Source organism: Sycon ciliatum, chromosome 10, assembly GCF_964019385.1.
Source record: "Sycon ciliatum chromosome 10, ocSycCili1.1, whole genome shotgun sequence".
NCBI lineage: Eukaryota > Metazoa > Porifera > Calcarea > Leucosolenida > Sycettidae > Sycon > Sycon ciliatum.
In genome coordinates, this window is record NC_088652.1 from 12868296 (window position 1) to 12878449 (window position 10154).

The window sequence follows — 10154 nt, forward strand, 5'->3', positions numbered from 1 at the left end:
TTTTCCTGATGTGAATTATTCCTGCAAATGGCTGCCGTTTCCCACAGTATTGCGTTCTGGTTTCAAGATCACCCACGGCTCTGTACCGGACTCCCACAAGCCAGCTAGTATGGCCTGGTCTGCCACAATAATACGCTGTGCGGTCAACATGCAATTCAGCCACTTGAAAAGTGCTCTCCCACCGCCTTTATCACTCACAACGATCGAAATGAGTCTTTGCTATAACACCTGCAACATGACCTTGTCATATCAGTGTGAGATATCGTTTAAAGCAAAAAAGTGCATGACTGGATGTACATGATTGTTCAGTCATGCACATGCGGGATTACAACTGGTGCGCAAAGCAGAATAATAATTATCATAATTATGAGAATGCCATGCACTTTCCCGAGATGGAGAAAAGACAAAAGTCAGAATAAGCGCAAGGAAGTTACAGTGAAGGTTGCTGTGCTCTACAGGTGATAATGTCTATAAGGGAGCGATGTGGAGGACAATTCTAGCCGTGTTTCGCGGTATGATCTAACATCAGGCACTGATGCAAGGTGATAAAGGACACTGAGATACACTCAGGTGCAAGATAGCCAACGAACTGATCCCAGCAGATAGGGATCATATTGAACAAACAGCGGTGTAAAGAATACATGAGATTAGATGGATACCATGAAATGAAGTATAGCTTTCTGATAGAGATGTGATGATCCAGATTCTATAACACTTCTGTTGTTACACAGACGCATTCGCTAGACTAGGGTGTTTGATTATGGCTCACCGTCGCGAGAAGGTGCCGCGGGCCGCCTCAGTGCCGGATACACGAACCTTGGGCAGCTGTCGCACGGTGCCTTGGGTCCACTGTAATCACTGCGATGCTTGCAGATGATGTACTTGTGCGTGTGAGAGAAGAAGTAGCTCCAGACGCGACGCATGTGGTTGGCCAGGTACGGCACAGCGCACGAACGTTGTACTGTGTTGTACTTCCAGTCGATGTCGTTGACGCCTGTGACAAACCAGCCGGACCAAGCACCGCTGAACCACTGGATCTGGTAAGCCACGATATCGCCACCCTCGATGATGTAGTCTGCGTTGGTGTCCAGTCCAGCTACCCATCTACAATCGCTAGTTCTTCTACGTGTAACCTCAGTACACCGGGATTGGGAGCCTAGCTCATGATTAACACAGTCACTACCGGAACATACAGCAAGAGCACTGTGTCCAAACACAACAACCAACACCACAACTAGACTAGCTACCGCCCATATCTTCATGATTACAGCAGTGGAAACGTTGCTTAACTGATTGACTAAAGGCAAGAGTATTCAAATATTATTTACAAGATAGGTTTCTTAGAGTCAAGAACTGATGCGCAGGAAGAGAAGTGGAGGGGAATTCTGCTTTGACTTCTCGAAATCGTTGTCTTTTATACTGTCCCGCCCGTGTACTTGGGTATGGATCGTGAGCGGGGTATCACGTAGGAAGACTAGAGGACAAACCCCATTATGTTACCCTTATTCATGCAGAGGAGTACAATGTTCTATAGCAAACGGTTAACAACATCTAGGTCTATTGAGAAAATACTGGAAAGGATTTTCCCGTTCATGATGTGAAATCTGAAAACTGCGTAGGCGATCAGGTCGCCACTCCCCAGAGACACATCCTCAGAGGACCGTAACTGCTTACCGCTAAATGTATGGGACGAGCAGACACCAAAGCTTGTCTGTTTTGCTCGTTGGGCCATACTGTGAAAACAAAAAAACAAGGGTACACTAAAATGTGTACGTGTCGAGTGTTTTTAGGACTCGACACGTGCATGTACATGAAACGATCAAGATGGAGAGATTCGTGAACAGTCAGTCATTCATGTCCAACCCACATTGAACATGTCAAAGAACAACGAAGAATGGTTTGGCAAGGACAAGAGACATCATGACGGCAGTGTAACATAGGCCATTGTCAAGCGGCCACCTACCTCGCGCTGTGTTCGATAACGTCCTAGTGACACCAAGCAGATCTGACATGATCTTTTCATGATGGCGATCCGAAAGTGCACCTGTACAAAGTCAGTCATTGTGCAAGACTAATGCACTCGCCATGCATGAACAGTAGGTCTCGCCATGCATGTGCAGTGGCAAGGTGCAGAGACAGAATGATCAATCCAATAGTAATCACGTTCTACAGTGGACTCTGCAGGCCATTGGCATTGATGCCAATGCAGCAGACACATGACCTGTCAATTAAGCGTCGTTATGCGTTTTGATCGTGACCCTCTGCTCTGGTGTCGTAGTGTGATCATGACAGCAACACACAGAGCTTTGGTTAGGAATGGACGTGCCGGGGTCAGCCTAAGACAAGAGTCTCCGACCTTCTTTAATTTTGAACCCGACCATTCAATTCGAAAATCGAAGCTCCGCCTCCGCTCTACTTCTCAATGGAATCACCTTCTGGCAATGGCATTGCAGACGATATCATTTATAGACAAGAAAAAGGACCAAGGAACTACAAGTTACGCTATAATGTCCACTAACACCACCAGTTACTCAACAATCAGCTCATGCGATAACAATGCACGACACTGACCGACGGTACTGACGTTCTACAACTAACTGGCTAATAGCTCTGGCACATCTTGGATGCACACTCGATCCAACAGCCTTCCAACTTGGAAGGTTCTAACTTCTAATAATGATAACAGAGGAGGAGAAGGTGAACGCAACCAAGACAAGCACCAGCTGAAAGTCTCAGCTGTGAATGACGTTGGCGGATGCTCATGCATGTCGATGACGATACTGACAAGACCATTTTCAGGTCGTGCTTGTCTTGGTTGCGCTAACCATAGTTTTCCCCCTTTATCCCATTTCCGTGGCTCATGTGTGTTAGAAGTGTTCGTCTACCAGGCCACTATTGGCTGTCCTGTGGTAGTTTGCTGCCTGGACTGTGTACCCAGTTGTGTTTGCATTCACGTGTCCACATGATCATTATGAGTAGGAGGTCCTGAACGAACTGTCGCGCAATCTACAAGAAGTACGAAACTGGAAATCAATTTCAATGGCTCAACCCCGAGCATTGGTGGTGGTGGTGGTGGTGGTGTTAGCCTTCGGTTCATCGCCTCGTCAGCACAAAGTGCAAATTGCCTTGTTTACGAACGGAGGAATTGATTGCGGTGGCGTCAGTGTGGTATGAACAGGATAACACTTGGGTCTCTTATCCCACGCAGTAATGTAAATGCTCGCAGTTCACTATACTCTACGCATTTTACAAATATATGTACAGGCAAGAGGAACTTCACATTGAATAGTCACAACTAAGCTAGGATGATATTGCTAACAACCAAAGTCCAATGTTGTTTTAGGGTACAGTCTGAGTGAAGAAAGTGCCTTAGCTCGTACTGTCTGAGTTCAAGTATAGACCCGTTCGTTGCAGGCAAGATATATGGAATGATGTTCAGTTGTGGTGTCGCACACACAGGAAAAAGATTATCTGAAAAATTTGGCTGCAAGCTATAATATTGTCAGAGTGCCTATAGATTCTATTGGCTAAGGAGTATGTGGAACTGTGCTCATGTGTGAATGTTTTGAAAGGTAGCAGCAGATGATCAGTGCAATTAGGTATGGCTGCGGAAGGCAGCAGCGCAGAAAGTGTTTAAAAGCATTCAGCTTAGCATGCAGAGGGTAGTAAACATACGGCAGTCGCTTACTCTCCCTGTGGTTCAATTGTAAGCTATCCATCAACGGCTAAGGCGCCTGAAAGACTTTTGAAACGCTCAAACGGTACAACTGGAGACACCATTCATTATCATCCAAGATCATCACGCGCATATCATCTAAGAGTATGTTCATTGAATCCTGCATCCACTCTAGGTACAGGCTGTGTAATACTCTTGCTACGGGTGGAGTGCATGCATACAGGCATGTTCCTGAAGAACGTGATCGTGCCATGCATTTTCATTAATTTTCGTACATCCCCTTTTCCCGCATGCATGTCACCACCTAGCATGTCTACCATCTGTCAAACCATCTGTCAGGGTCTTCCAGATGAACCCATCACGATCTTCCGCAACTGAGTAGATCAGACCTTGAAAGGGCCCTAGTATAGTGACTAGACCTTGAAAGGGCCCTAGTGACATGCAAGCCAACGTAGAACAGTGTACAGCGAAACATATCTAAGACGACCGCTCAAGGGACCTTGAAAACGTGGTCTCTGCTACCAGGTGGTCTCCTAATCCAGGGTTATTTGACTGGAAATAGCATCCCTTGGTCCTGGTTTCAGTGGTCTTCCAGGACAGGTGGTCGCCTTATCCGAGTGGTCACCTTGACAGGTGTTTTACTGTACGTCACAGTCACGTAAAGTGTAACATGTCCACCGCTACCATACATACCACCACTCATCCCTTGTGTAACACGTATCACACTGAATGAACGGCGCCACCAGATGGTGAACGACGTGTAGATGACCCGACACTTAGATCTACGCTGCCGCCACTATCAATGGACTGGACTAAGACTTAGGAAGAGCAAGAGACCAGCCGACCAGCATATACATGTACCTTGAATGCCTCCTCGACCTACAAGGCTACATGTACATGTATGCCACGATGACAGCACCTTGACTGGTGCTGATTCAGAGACAGAGGTTCCGTTATGACAGGATCAAAACAAGACAAAAGACTGGCTGGATGAGAGAGAATAATTACTTCGAGTCGGGTGAAGAGGGGGGAGGGGGTGATGTGTACAAGATGATGGAAAACACTTCACTACTTTGTACTGCACTGTACACTAAGTAACGTGATGAACAGGACGCATGCATACATGCATATGTGCGTATGTGTGACAATGCTATTCAACCTGCGAGGATACATGTAAATAAGTAAATACATAATTTATTATACGTCACAGAAATGAAAATCCCTTCAGCTTGAGATGAGTGCATGGCAGTTCTTGCCGCGTAGGGTTTCACACACTCAACAATAGCATGCTATGAAAGAGCGTATTATTCAAAACTCCCACACATGATCCCAGGGCGCTTGGCGAGGAGTATCTGAGGGATGGACCGCGTCCAGCTTCAAAGAAGGAGGAGCCGATCGCAACACTCTAGCTAGAATGTTGTGTTTAGCACCCGCTGATCATAGTAACTTGTCAACCAGCCATACACTTGTAAGAACACATTCGGACAAAGGTCATGACTCAATGGCGTACACGCTCGTCACCCCTTTTCATGAGCACCTCCAGGGTTGTATCCATGAGCACCTCAATGGTGGTATCCTGAGCACAGACATATACATGAAAGCTCCCACGGAGCCTATTTACTTTTACTTTTATTCATAAGCATGGCTCCGGTGACGTGCACTAGTCACGTCCATTTTCTGTGACTCCAACTTCACCACAACCCCCTTCAACCTCACAATATACTTGTCGCTTCCACCCTGAGCGAGTGGCGGCACATACATTATACATCGAGAAGACAGTTCAAAAACGTGGACGTTATTCCCCGCATGGATATTGGCAAGATGCTACCAAAATAATGGGAAACGAGTAACAAAAGAGCAGAGTATAAAAGGAGTGCAAGTTTCTGCCAAAGGTCAGAACACTTCTCTCCCAAGCTTCAATTAATTATTTGAGTTCAGCAAAGTTGAGCAATCCTCCACAACCTTGAACCCCTTGGCCATCACTTCACGCTGCTGTAATCATGAAGATATGGGCGGTAGCTAGTCTAGTTGTGGTGTTGGTTGTTGTGTTTGGACACAGTGCTCTTGCTGTATGTTCCGGTAGTGACTGTGTTAATCATGAGCTAAGCTCCCAATCCCAGTGTACGGAGGTTACACGTAGAAGAACTAGCGATTGTAGATGGGTAGCTGGACTGGACACCAACGCAGACTACATTATCGAGGGTGGCGATATCGTGGCTTACCAGATCCAGTGGTTCAGCGGTGCTTGGTCTGGCTGGTTTGTCACAGGCGTCAACGACATCGACTGGAAGTACAACACAGTACAACGTTCGTGCGCTGTGCCGTACCTGGCCAACCACATGCGTCGTGTCTGGAGCTACTTCTTCGATCACACGCACAAGTACATCATCTGCAAACATCGCAGTGACTACTCTGGACCCAAGGCACCGTGCGACGGCTGTCCAACCCTCGTCTATCCGGCACCAAAGCTGCAGGTCCGTGAGGAGCTCCCTCGCGAGGAGGCTCGCACTCGTGCACCGACGCCCGCTCCTATTCCCGATCGTCCTAGTGGTGGGCATCGCGGTGTCGTCAATGAGCCATAAAGAAACAAAGCACTCAAGCTACATTGACTATGCATGTGTTTTTGTCATCTTCACTTAGTTCTCCCCTTCTTCTGTCTTGATGATGGTCTCTCAGCAGCAACAATAATCAGTGACGAATATAATTATACCCTTCAGCCTATGTGCAAATTCATTACCCAATGCATAATATTTCCCCTGTTCTATTCTATCAATTTACGGTTTTTCGACATCGTCCCCAGGCCTATTTCTGTATTCACTCTGTCTTGGCCGATTTTATTGCCTCATTCCATGTGTCTGGCTACCTTATTCTATCCCCCCCCCCCCCTGTTATGCTACCCAATCAATATCGCACAAGCGGAGAACCCCTGGATGGCTACCCGCCTCTAGGTTACCTTCATCCCTGAAATAAAGAATACGGTAACAATAATAATCCGGCCATCCGGTGAGTTGTGTTTCTTGTCAAAAATCCAGCATCCAGTGTTGACACTGACTGCATACTGTGCACTGTACCATACCTTTACTAGTTGCATAGTACAATGATTTGTGCTGGCCCCCACCACTTTAACCCCGTGGGCACCATTTCCCACCGTTAGTAACCCCAACATGCAATGTACAATGTAGGGTCTGCATGCATTGCCTGTCTAGATTTCGCCTGGCCCTCTCCGGCTAGATGTCGTTGATGTCCTTGGCTACTACGCTGAGCTAGTGATGCGCGCGCACCTCGTGTCCTGTTCACTGTAGATCTACCCTGCACCTAAGAACTAATGCTAAAATAATAATGTAGTAAATAATTGAGCATAGTGCCTAGCCTATATGCCTAGTGGTTAGTATTGGATAAGCCCATGACAGCGGCGCTAGCGCTACCATGGTGACTCCGACGCAGGGCTCTGGGTATTTTTTTTACAAAGGCCACTTAACTGCCAAACATGAGCTGTAGCTAAACTACCCGCGCGCCGCGTGACTGCAGTCCTGGCCAGAGAAACCGGTACCCCAGTGAAGTCAATGTGCCATTGGGCATTAGAGGGTTCAGCAGCATGGTTCCACTTCAACGGTCACCAGTACAGAGGCTAATAGTAATGATAGGTTCTTTTCCCGACCGGACGAGACCACACGACGATTGCGAACACCAGCACGAACAGCTCACCAGGAACGGCTCGCATGTACAAGCCAATCCAGCCCTTGTACCAAAATGCAGAGCACCATGAGAAGGCCTGAACCGGAATACCACAAGCACACTTTCTGGATATAATCAAACTATGTGACGTTCATCCACCGTCCGTAGAGGGTTTGCCGAAATAAAGAGCGGAATACACGGAAAGAAGAACGAGCAGTTTTGTTCTTCTGTCTGGGTATAATCAAACTATGAAGTCGAGATACAGGGGGAGAATAGACTAAAATGTAAATCCACCTGTATTGGTGTGATACGTTTGTTTTAAAATTCCTCACACCTACCCAGCTTGGATTAAAACAAAGAGATAGGCTTGATTGCCTATCCTCAAACAGCACCATACTAAAAATTCAACTATCATAGCCTCTCCGTCAGCATGACATTTCGCGACTTGCATGGAGCTGGCAAATGAAATGAAAATAAGATAGAATAATGGATGCATTTGCGAGCCTCTTTTGCAATCTGATTATGACCACATGTACATTGTAAATCCTGTTATCTGGCCTGCTAAAACAATAATAGTATTACGTTCAAGAAGTCATCTTATCACGCAATAAGATTAAAAATAGAAAGGTGAGCACCATATTTTTCAATCAAAGCAAATGAAGGATGACCACTGTGGAAAATAAAGAGAGAAGGAGAAGAATAAAAGGAGAAAACTAAGGATGCAGTCGGTAAGAAGAGTTCACCATAATTATCAATTCAAACTATTTGGGATAATTCCGGATTGATTATTCCGCATTGGTTGGGATTATTCACCAATGCCCCGGTTGACATTTTGTATCACCTCATTCCCAATAACCAAAATTTAGGCAAATGGTTGGTTGGTTTTTATTTCACTTCGCACATTCAAACGGGATGACGACCCAATAAAATGTCGGCGAAGGCTTAGCCTAGAAGTGGCTATGGAAGAACATATTGTTCAAGTCTATTTATGTATGACTGTATGTTTTTATTTGAATTCGCAAGTACACACGGGCTACAAGCCCAATTACATGGAAGCGAATGTGATAATGAGGTTACTTAATTAAGAAAAAGGGTGGAGGAAGGAGGAGAACGGTAGCAAAGCAAAAGGGAGGACAATTCAAGAGCAAAATTAACAATTGCATGGAAGCACATAGTAAGAGAATAGGATACTAATAACTGCGAGTAAAAGGGGGGGGGAGAGAATACGATGTATCTGTGATATTACGCGAGGATTACTGAACTGCACGGGGAGGGAGAGCAGAGCTATCAGCAGCAACTCGAACTACTCCCTACAGGCGTATGGTACACATGCATGCTTAAACTCAGGTAGCCGGGTATTTGTGCGGACCTCACCAGGGAGAGCGTTCCACAGCAGAGCACCAGCAACAGAAAATCTCCGCTGACCGCGGCGGCTACGGTTTGCCTGGCTTAGTAGGCCATTTGACTGCTGATGGCCGATAGGGGTGCCTTTTGCGGGGTCAGAAGCTGGGCGAATCACACTCTGCCGCAATTATAGATATGGATGTCGTTGACAGAACTCGTACCTCTACCTCTACCTCTCTTTCTCTCTCTTTCTCTCTCTCTCTCTCTCTCTCTCTCTCTCTCTCTCTCTCTCTTTCTCTCTTTTTCTCTCTATCTCTATCTCTCGATCTTTCAATCTCAATCTCAATCTCTCCCTCTACTCGTATATCTCTCTATCTCTCCCCTCTTTATCTCCGAGGCTCTCGCCCTCTCTCATAGCAATTCTAGATTATATGATTACCTCATTACGGTCAACTTCAGATAGCGATGCAGATGGGCGCGTGGGCATATTTTCCTTATGTGCATTCTTCCTGCAAATTTCTGCCGTTTCCCCCAGGAATGTGTCCTGGTTTCAAGGTCATCCACGGCTCTGTACCGGACTCCCATAAGCCAGCTAGCATGGCCTGGTCTACCAGAATAATACGTTGTGCGGTCAACATGCAATTCAGCCACCCACTTGAAAAGTGCTCTCCCGCTGCCTATATCACTCACAACGATCGAAATGAGTCTCGCGGTTGCTATAACACCTGCATATTGTCCAATACGACCTTGTCATATGAGTGTCACAAAATGTGCATGACTATAGGATGTGCATGAACATACAGGACTGCAACTGGTGCAGCAAAGCAGAATAATAATTATCATAATCATGAGAATACCATGCACAAAGATGGGGAAAAGACAAAAGTCAGAATAAGCGTAAAGAAGTACAGTGAAGGTTGCTGTGCCCTAAAGGTGAGAATGTCTATAAGGGAGCGATGTGGAGAACAATTCTAGCTCTGTATCGTGGAATGCTCTAAGATCAGACACTGATGCAAGGTGATGAAGGACACTGAGATACACTCAGGTGCAAGACAGCCAGCGAACTGATCCCAGCAGATAGGGATCATATTGAACAAACAGCGGTGTAAAGAATACATGAGATTATGGATACCATGAGACGAAGAATGGCTTTCAGATAGAGATGTGATGATCCAGATTCTATAACACTTCTATTGTTATACAGACTCTTTCGCTAGACTAGGGTGTTTGATTATGGCTCACCGTCGAGAGAAGGTGCAGCGGGCCGCCTCAATGCCGGATACACGAACCTTGGACAGCTGTCGCACGGTGCCGCGGGTCCAGTGTAGTCACTACGATGTTTGCAGATGATGTACTTGTGCGTGTGATCGAAGAAGTAGCTCCAGACGCGACGCATGTGGTTGGCCAGGTACGGCACAGCGCACGAACGTTGTACTGTGTTGTACTTCCAGTCGATGTC

The 10154-nt window shown here is 46.3% G+C and overlaps 1 long non-coding RNA gene across 1 annotated transcript; it reads right to left on the reverse strand.

Annotated features, from left to right (window-relative positions):
* Positions 1-209: 209 nt before the first annotated feature.
* On the reverse strand, positions 210-2043 carry LOC135826433 (uncharacterized). The gene is made up of 2 exons (XR_010555295.1): positions 1964-2043; positions 210-1733 (listed from the first exon to the last, which is right to left on the reverse strand). It is a non-coding gene; the product is annotated as an uncharacterized LOC135826433 (long non-coding RNA).
* Positions 2044-10154: the final 8111 nt, after the last annotated feature.